Genomic DNA, 10,217 nt, shown 5'->3' with positions numbered 1-10,217 from the left:
GACTGGCTAACAGAAACCCCCTCCAGCTCCCTGCCTGCCTCTGTATTACTAAGAAAGACTGGAAAGAGCTGGCCAGAGCAGGGTTTCCATCCTCTTGCAATGGAAACACTCCCTCCTTGCATCCCAAGCACACCTCTGCATTCAGAGAGGCCACCTGCACCACAAAGCCAACTGAGCAGGAAAAGGGCAGCAAACCATGTCCCCTGAGCACCTGACTGCTTGTCTTTACAGTAACAGGGCTCTGAATTTTTTTATTTTTTTTTTTTTAAGAGGCAAGGTCTGGAGAGAAATTGAGTCCACTGCTAACTATCTCTGCAGAGTTCTTGTGGGTATTCAGCTCCTTAAGACATAGTTGCCCAGCCCAAAGAAAACTTTTCCTTCCCCCAGCTGATACCTCTCCTCTGAAATTCAACCCTTGCTCCCATTATCTGACTTTCACAGGCTGCCTCCTGACCTTGGTTGCCCCCTCATCCACCCAAAGGAAGTGCCCTTCCTTCCTTTCTCCACATAATCTCCAATCCCATGGGACTCTGCAGACTGGGAAAATGGAGAACAGTGAAATACTGGGTCCAAGCAAGAAGCCTGAGAGAACACAGAAAGAATTAAATCAGAATTTTATGAGGACAACAGGACAAGGACCTTTCATAGAACGAATCATAGAATGGTTTGGATTAGAAGGGGCCTTAAAGATCATCTAGTCCCAACCCCCCTCTCATGGACAGGGACACCTCCCACCAGACCAGGTTGCTCAAGGCCCCATCCAACCTGGCATTGAACACTTCCAGAGAGAGGGCATCCACAACTTCCCTGGGCAACCTGTTCCAGCATCTCACCACCCTCAAAGGACAGAATCTTCTCCTAATGTCTAACCTAAATCTCCCATCTTCAACTTTTAAACCATTTCCCCTTATCCTCTCACTACACACCCATGTAAAAAGCCCTACCCCAGCTTTCTTGTCGTCCCCCTTCTTGTATTTGAAATCACAATAAGGTCACCTCAGAGCCTCCTCTTCTCCAGGCTGAACAACCCCAACTTCCTCAGCCTGGCATCATAGGGGTGGTGCTCCAGCCCCCTGATCATTTTAGTGGCTCTCCTCTGGACATGTTCCAGGACCTCTATGTCCTTCTTATGTTGGGGACTCCAGAGCTGGACACAGTACTCCAGGTGGGGTCCTCACAAAAGCAGAGAAGAGGGGGAGAATCCCCTCCTGTGACCAACTCCCTGTTTCTTTTGATGCAGCCCAGGACACGTTTGGCTTTCTGGACTGCGAGTGCACATTGATCCTTAACTGTTAGAAACTGAAGGGGCACCTTGATTTTAGAGGAGCCTTGGTTTGGGGGTTTCCAGCCCAGAAAGATGTCACCTGAGCAGCCACATAATGCAGCAAGGATGCAGGCTTAGTCCTACAGGCATCGGGTTTTTAACTGGCACCCGCACAGCCCCAAGCATGCCTGTCCCTCAAAGTGCACCTTGCTGGGAGAGGTACACACTGAGTACCTCACCTTGGAAAACTTGGCTATTGAGTGGTATTACTGTTCCATAGGACACTCAAGGACTAATCCAGGCTCTGTTTTATAAACTGGTTTTAGGCTTTTTTATAAACCTTTTGGTTTTTTTGGTTTTATAAACTTGCCAACTTCTTTGGCAAGAACCAAAACTTTAAAAACTCTGAGATACAGTCTGCTGGAGAGCAAGATATAGCAAAAAAAGAATAATGGGAATAAGGGTCTCCTCTATGCCATTGCAGACCTCTACATTCCAAGCCTGTTCAAAGGGGATGTTTGGGTGATCTTTGAGATCATAGGAGTACAACCATCCCAGCTCTCTGTCTCCCAGCTTAGAGAATACATGTATCAAAGGAGATAATCTCCCTCTCCTACTCATTTCTTATTGCCTCCCTGGTTCTATCTTCTAGGTATAACAAGCAGGGAATATTTGATGGATGGATATTTGCAGTGGCTGACAGACCATAAATTTGTGATTCTTGGAATCCACTGTCAAGGCTGGCCAGGCTATCATGCCATGGTAGGAGCACATTTACTTCAGCCAGTGAGCAGAGAATCTGGCCAGTCATTTCAGACAGATTTTGTATTATTGCTTTGTACCAGATGGATGGATGAACAATCTTATAGCTGGGACCTAAATCAACATTATATATTAAATTCAGCCCTTGGATAGCCACCCAACCTTTAAATGGCAGCATTACCAAGACATTGCTTGGGGGGAGCTGGAAGGGGGAGGAGGGAAATCCCAAAACACGAGAGCTTTTCATTCTGCTGTTGTACCTCTTTTCTCCAGAGTCTTATCCACTGAGGTCCACGCAAAACTGTGAGTTCTACAGCAACAGCTGGAACTGACATTTAAGAGAAATGTGGTCCCAGTCATATTAATAGTCAACACACCTCAAACCATTTCACCACTGCCCCCTCCAACTGGTGCCCGAAGGAGCCAGTTCTGATCTACAGCCTTGTGCTGATCAGCTGCTGAGCTGAGCCTAAGATAGGAGAACAGGGAAATGTGTGTTTATTTCAGTAAGCTCTTAAAACAAAAATACTTCACTCTATAAAAGGAAAAGCTATATTTAAAAATATATAGAATGCCAAAGCTAACAAAGTAATGAATTAAGACAAGGTCATGACTCTAAGTCCCTCTCCTCTCTCTAGAAAGCATAGTGGGACTGCTGGGTGGGCCAAGAGACAAATGAAATACTTAAAAGAAATGTCTGATCTAGAGCACATGGGTTGAGTGAATTGTTTCCTTTCAGAACACGTGAGCAAGGCAACACTCAAGCTAATTCAAAGCTGCTAACTTAAAAGGCAACAGGTAAAAATGTGCCAGACTACACAGTCTCCCATCAATCACTTTTCCACAAAATATCACTGTGATCAAGGAATTAAGAAGACCCAAAAACCAAAGAATAAAAGCACTGTGTGTTCATAGGAATGAAAGCAGGCTTGACTGGATTGCAAATGGCCACAGCATGAAGTAATTCACAATGCAAAAACTCAGTGTAGTGTAGCAGGGAGCCCAACCCGCATCCATGGGGAGCACTGCTGACCACCAGCATCAACAGGAGCTGTGGAGGAGCAGCTCTCCTGACAACGCTGCTGCTGCTTCCTGGGAAGCCTGGGACTAACACAGGCACAAGGGGAACTGCTGTCCCTTGGGGAGTCCCCTCTGTTGCTGCTGCTCCCTGGGGAGGCTCTCAGCAATGGTGTAGTCTTGCCAAAAGGATGATTGGGCTTTTTATGAGCTTCATCTCAGAGGGATCCAACCATCCCAGGGCCTTTTGTCACCTTCTCCCAGCAGAGGTTACAGAAGGGAAACCTGTACAGGGCTGATTCCAGTTTTTGCACCTGTCTGTGAATAAAGCAGAACGTTTTGATGACACAGTTACCAGCTGCAGCAGAGGTGTGGGTGGGCTAAGAATGAGGATGGAGAGTCACAGCTTCTTAAGATACACTGTTTAGGGGAAAACCTAAACTTTAGATGTGACTATGAAATGCAAAATTAATAGTTTTGCTTTTGTCTTAAGCGTTTGTTGCTTATATGGTCTAGATGATAAAAAATCTTTCTGGGGGCCACAAGAATTGTAATATCATATATATTTATAAATATATAAAACATATATATATATATATATATACATACATACTTATATATATGTGCATATATATAAAAAACATTATAATGAAAATGTGAGGACAGAAAAAGAAAAAGGATCAAATGAGCTTATAAAATGCACTCTAGCCAAATAATGCAGAAATGCTTCATTATTCTTTCAGTGAACATTGGTCTACATTTTTTTAAATCAATTTGCAAGACCACATTCACATACCACCACTGGTTTCCCACAGACATTTGAGCAATTGAGTTTGACGGGCAGCAGAGTTCTCAGAAAGTGAATGTCAGTCATGAAAACTAAATTTTAAATTCATGTGGGCCAATATCCACCCCAGAGGCATCTGTGTGCTCCTTTAGCCATCAGAAAGCACAAACAATGTTGTGTAACCAATCCTGCCAATCACAAACCAAACAACGCACCTCCACTGGAGAGTACGTGAAATAAATACATATCAAAAGATGTTTTAAAGACAGTTATGCATTAGATCAGTAATAGAAAACATCTGGGAGAACAATGATATACTGGCCACTGGAAATGGTGGTTACTTCAAACAAATTTTTAGATGCCTTCCACTGGTCCCTAGACATCACCCGAGGCATGGGAATCCTTGATGCCCACATAAGAATCCTGCAGAAGGATGGATGTGGGTAAGGGATGCCAAAGACCCTTGTTTCTCAGCTGCTCACGAAGTTCCCATGGGAAGGTTTGAGCCCTTCAGCAGTTTCTCCCTGTGAATGCTTTCCACCATTTTGTGCTATTGCACACAGGGTTTCGTCACCCTATCATAAAGCTCTACAATTCCCAAGCAGAAAAGTAGAAAAAGCACCATGAAGGCACTGCAGTGCCAGGATTAAGCACACTCACCCATCCACTCATGCAGTTCACTGCACCAGGCAGCACAGTCTACCTATTAACACAAAACCATCAGTCTCTGGATGAAAAAAAGCAACCATACTATGTTGGCTGGCAAAATTTATTCCTCCAGAGAAACCCAGGCAGCAAAACACAAAAAACTGCAATATTTATGTATTACTTTAAAATTATTTCTGGACCAAGGCCTGTAGGACTGCTACACTAAGCCAGTTTCCTCCCCTGAGGTGGCTACATCTTATTAGCAGATTAGGCACTTTTTTCTTTTTTGAGTTCTGTATGTGTCATTCTGCTCCACGACAAGATCCTGTGAGGCAACAACCCTGCTGCAGCATTTGCAGGAGCAAGACCCAGCTCTCTGCAGACCACTGTTATTTTTTGAGAAGATATCTCCATCTCTCAGGGTCAGACCACACCAGCAAGATGCTCAGGGATTACCCCAGATGGGTTTTGTGTCTCAGGAGCTCCTCTTTATTGTAAGGTTAATTTAGATAGGAAGGGCCAGGACAGATGGAGCCACATTAGAGATCAAAATGAACTATTAGGGAACCATGAGAGAGTTCTTGTTAGAGAACCATGACAGAGTTCTTGTTAGACATGAACCTAACCTTAAAAAGGCATGTTGGTGATGCCCAGCTATATGACAATATAAAGAAAGCAAAAGAAACATCAAGAGATTTTTCTAGGAACTGGATAGGGGCAACTAGGACATGTCAGGTTTAATGGCAGCCCCAGCAAAACCCAACATGCTCATATTCAGCTACACACAGGGTTTCACTAGAAATCATGTTAGCCACCAGCTCCTACCCTTAAAAGGAATCAGATTAGCAGGGAGAGGCAACCCTGAGGTCAGAATCTTGCTGCTATTTGTTTGGGTTTGTTTTTTAAGTAAATGCTGTGCCAGCTCTTCAGCCTGGGAACAAAGTTTGAGGTTGAAAAGTGTTCCTGACAGAACCAGTTTGATGGGTGCCAGGCTACGGGCAAGACATTTCAGAAACAAGTGGCTAAAATTAGCCATTGCTAAATCACGTAGCCCAGTGAGGCCATGTTCAGCTCCCACCTGGCTTTTCTTCCACTTGAGCTCAGATTCAAGAAAGCACTTGTATGTACAGTAGAAATTGCAATCACCTTCACTGCATAAACCCAAAAGCACATGTGATTTGAACCTGGTATTCCAATGAAAAAACGGAAATTTTTTTTTACAATTTATTTTTCCCTTACAGATCACGAGAACTCTTTTCCCACCTTTTTTCTTTAGGTTTGGATTATTGCTCCCTCCCTCCCCCACCCCATATTTTCTTAGGATACAATTATACTTTCCATATTTCTAGTTTATCCAGATTCCTTTTGTCTCTGGCATTTCCAGATAAATGCCAAATTTGGACTCTCTGTGGAAGTTCACTAGGCTGCCCATCAGTAATAAAGAATGAAACAGAATTCAGAACAATATTCACTGATTGCTGATGCATACCCTGGCCATACAAGCACATCACAGCTGCCAGCACAGTGAGGTGCCCAAGGCCTTGAGGAGTCCCTCAGAAGCACACATGCTGAGTTACTTTAGCCCTTTTCCTTTTCCAGCGCATACCTGGGGGTAAGGTGAACAGCATGCTTCATATGGCACAAGTAAGGTGTAGCTTTCCGAAGCATTCTTCCCCACAACTCAAATCAGGGCAGGCACCACCCTGTGTGTATTTCTAAGCAAGCAGCAAGGCTGCAGTGCACATTCCTGCATGCAACACATCACAGCATCATACATCCACAGTGTCTCAGACCCAGGGACTCACATATGGCTGGGCCTGGCTTCACTGTACTTGCACAAAATGCCACCTCCAGCATTACTTCCAGCACCTCTCCACCACAGACTGGACTGCAATAGGAGTCTACAGCTTGCTGTGTTTCACTGACCCAGACAAAATTTAGAAGTAATTTAATCCTTGCTACACAAGTACTTAAAATGGGGACAATATTTCCAACAACTCATTGTTCTTCTAAGAGAAGCACCCTTATTATGACAACTATTCTTTTAATTAATGATTGGAAAGCACAGTCTAGGGATGAGGTAATTTCTAATTATTGCAATGGGGTTTTAAAAAGGTATGCACTGGTACCAACACAAGTTACTGACCCCACTGGAAATTACTGTTTGAGGTCCTCTCCCCTACACTAAGTAGACAGTCAGATTGGTCACTCCAGTCTACAAATCTGTGAAAAAATTGCTGCTGTTGATACACTGCAGTTCATAATTATTATATTTTTGTCCACGGTGCTGGTGTTTTTTTCAATCCATTTAGCAATACTCATTAGCTCTCCACTTAAAATTAGAGTAACTGAGAGTAAGAAAACATGTAATAAAGTTTTTCACTAAGGGAGACACTCCCGATTTGTTGACTCTGTTGACTTGCAGTCATGTTTTACCAAGAATCATTTCTTCAGAAACACTAAATGCATCGTGAAAAACATTGTGATGTCCCTTTCTTACAATCTTGCTGTCACTGATGATTTTAAATCACATATTTCTCTTCCCATTTATTCTATTATCTTACAAGGAAAGGATATTAAACTGTAGTGCCAAGACTGTTTTGCCTCTGACTGTTTTTCGTTGCTGAAACAACAGATACTAAAGCCCTAGAAAAACTCATGTATGTCAACAATCTTTAAAATAAATATTAAAAAACGGTCGTACAACAAAACCAATGTTAATCATGCCATTGTCTGGGATACTTCAAATTCCTCCTCTCAAGGAATCTCAGTCACCCGCATTAAATGACTCCCAATTGAGACATGAGAACTGGCAGCACTGTGAATACCCATGGAGCACCGGCTGGCACAGCTGACAGCCAGATGGGATCAGAAGAGCAACAAAAGAAAACACTGAGTCTGGGTAAGTTGCTCAGGCACTAAGCTGAAACTTTGGAGAGTGACCTCAGGTCCCTATTACAGCATGTTTTGTATGTCTGACAACAGGCAAGTCACTGGAGTCTTTCTTTGTTTGAAATTCCCATCTGAAAAATGATTACCATAGAATCACAGAACGGTTTGTGTTGGAAGGGACCTTAAAGATCATCTAGTCCCAACACCCCTGTCATGGACAGGGACACTTCCCAGGTTGCTCAAAGCCTCATCCAACCTGGCCTTGAACTCTTCCAGGGAGAGGGCATCCACAACTTCCCTGAGAAACCTGTTCCAGTGTCTCACCATCCTCACAGTAAAGAATTTCTAATATCTAAGCTAAATCTACCCCTCCATTTTAAAGCCATTTCCCTTTGTCCTATCACTACATTCCCTTTTACTAAGCCCCTCCCCAGCTTTCCTGTAGGCCCCTTCAGGTACTGGAAAGCTGCTATAAGGTCTCCCTGGGACCTCCTCTTCTCCAGGCTCAACAACCCTAGTTCTCTCAGCCTGTCTTCATAGGAGAGGTGCTCCAGCCCTCTGATCATCTTTGTGACCCTCCTCTGGATTCACTCCAACAGCTCCAAGTTCTTCTTATGCTGGGGGCTCCAGAACTGGGCACAGTACTCCAGATGGAATCTCATGAGAGTGGAGTGGAAGGAAAGAATCACCTCCCTTGACCAGCTGGCCACGCTTCTTTTGATGCAGCCCGGGACAGGATTGGCTTTCTGGGCTGAAAGCACACATTGTTGGCTCATCTTGAGCTTCTCATTAACCAATAGTTGTTGAGCACTCCTGCTAAGGAGATGCTGAGATCCTACAGGAATGCAATATCCTGAGATAGACAAGAGGTGGACAAGGGAACCAGAAAAAAAGAAAAAGAAAAAAAAACATCAAAAAAAAAGATATAAAACACAAAAAAAAAACCCCCAAACATGATATGAAAAGGAAAATCAGCTGCAGAGGAAGAAAAAGGAGGATAAAGAAATTTAATCTCTGTGTCCGGAGTTACAGTAAATCACAGATAAGGCACCACGGTGTACCCACACAACATGCACAAAAGCAACACAGGACTATTCCCATTTTGCAGTAGCAGTGGTTTTGTAATCATGAGGTCATGCAAGACCTGATGGAAAGGTCATATCCTTCTTATTCAAAGAACTACTAATATAGCTTGAAGAACAGCTGAGCTTAGCATATACAAATCTTTCTGCATGTACTTTTCTACCACACAGCCTTCCTGGTGAGGCAGAGACTAAGTGTTATTCCCATCTGCCAACAGATAATCTGAGTCTGAATGGCCTGCTGAACGCTGCATGTGAAATTACACTGACATTGATTCAGCTCAAGTTCCCAGTGCTCTCTCTGCAATTCCCACTGTGTGTCAGGACCCAGTTATAAGTTCATTACCTTCATGTTTTGAATTAGCACCTGCCATCTGCATGCAAATGTACTACTTGCAGCTAACATTTCAGCAGCTTTCAGAACCTGTGAAAACTCTCAGAAGAGATACAGCTCAGTCCTGTCAGAACAGATGTACGACTCAGGTTCCTGTGTGCTGCTCTCTGTTTTGCCATGAATTCGTGGCATCACCAGGGCCCACCATTAAATCTCCTCACAACACTGTCTCTCCTGGGTAAACTCTAGACACTGTAATGATGTGTGTACGACTTCACTGAGGAATGGTATAGATTAAAGACTCTGAGCTGCTTTGAATGCATGGAATGAAGACTCAATGGACATACGAACCATAAGCAAGCAACAGATAACTGTATATTTCTTCAATAAAATCATCAGCTGCTGATTCATACTGGATTTCTCTTGCTGATTGCATGTAATAGCATCATTTATGTCATTTGTTTATGAATATAAAAAAAACCATAGCATGTCTTATCTCTCTGCTAGTTCTTGATATGAGGAGCAGTCACCCTATAATTCTACAACTGGTATCACACCAAACTGGGAGACTGCCCAGCCTCTTCCATAATTCAGCTGGTTTTGTGTTTCCTTATAGCTGATGGTGAGGGGCCAACTGCAGTTGGCTTCCTACTGATTTATATTTTCCAGTGTCTGTGTCAGATATGCAAAATAGTTTCTCCATCTGACCATGTGAAACATATTACAGAGACCTGCCACACATTTGCAATTAGGCACTGAAAAATAAAGTGGCACTACTCAACGTCTACTTTGAAAAAAACTCTGGTTTAGGCCAACAAAACTGATTTTCACAAACCTGTGGGGAAAATGCAGTTTTTAAAAAAGAATTTTTTTCCAAGATATGAGAACTGCAGGACCAAGAATAGAAGGATGCACTATAAGCCTTTGAAACCATGGATTTATTGTGGATATTCTGACAACTGTCAATGTGAGCAATGCCGCCAGGCACCACTCACAATCCACAGCATCTTCAAACCTGTCAGGGTTCCCAGAAAGAGCTAAAAATAAGTGCAGAAATACAGCAATATATGTACAGACACATATATATATTGTTCAAAAAAGAATAGGTGGTCCTGACAGCAGTGTAAACACAGATGATTTTTGAAAACAGCTAAAAAACGCCCAGCTAAGCAGTCTTTCCTAGCCATACAAGCAGTACATTCAGAGCCCTCCTTAAGTTCTCCCAGTCTACAAGCCATAATCATCTGGGATCCTGACTCCCTGTCATGATGAGGCCTGAGGACTTCCAAGTGTTTTGATCTCCTTCACCGGACATATTCACACAATTCCACCCTCCTGACCTCCTATGGATTATTGCCCTTCTGAAAATAATACACATGGAACAGCTGGTGGGGCCAGAAATGTCTTGAATGTAAATAGCATAGTCCCCTG

This window comes from Calypte anna, chromosome 1 (assembly GCF_003957555.1).
Source record: "Calypte anna isolate BGI_N300 chromosome 1, bCalAnn1_v1.p, whole genome shotgun sequence".
Classification (NCBI taxonomy): Eukaryota; Metazoa; Chordata; class Aves; order Apodiformes; family Trochilidae; genus Calypte; species Calypte anna.
This window is presented reverse-complemented; position numbering follows the sequence as displayed.